We start from the raw sequence: 644 nt of genomic DNA on the forward strand, positions 1-644 counted from the left end.
GGAGACAGGCTCCCGTACTCGTCCCGTCCGGCCTGCGGAGTTTATATCCCTTGCCCTAGCGCGGGCGAACATTCGCTCGGAACCTTGCTGGTGAGTCGGACGACCTCGATTCATTAGCGTGCCTTGTTGCTAGCTGGCGTTATTGTTGCTGTAGCAATAAATGCCTGTTTGTGTCAGCCAATGTGTCGTTCCTTTGTTCCCCCAGAGCAAGGCCCGCCGTGGTCGGCGAGCGCTCGGTAGCGTACGCGATCACGGGGTGGGGTCCGGGCGGCTTTGAACCGTGTCAGCCGCGATTGAGTGGGGAGAACGTGCTTATCTCCCCCATTCAACCCCCACAGGCTATAGGACGGCCGTACTAATCAAACCATTTCTCCAAAACATGCACCCCATCCACCATGAGGGTGGAAGACAAGCACGAGTCAAAGCCTTACATAATAAATACGGACAGTGTGCTGGAACAATTTATGTAGATGCGGCAGAATACAAACATACGCATGCAATTGTGGCTGTGTACGAGAATGGAGACTATACATCAAAACGAAATCCTCTGAAACGGCAGAATAGCCCTCGCCCTAACGCATACCCTAGAGAGCATCATTCTCAGCGACTAAAATGAATATCAATAATTTTACAAAAGGGCGAAG

The sequence above is a fragment of the Amblyomma americanum genome, chromosome 2, assembly GCF_052857255.1.
Source record: "Amblyomma americanum isolate KBUSLIRL-KWMA chromosome 2, ASM5285725v1, whole genome shotgun sequence".
NCBI lineage: Eukaryota > Metazoa > Arthropoda > Arachnida > Ixodida > Ixodidae > Amblyomma > Amblyomma americanum.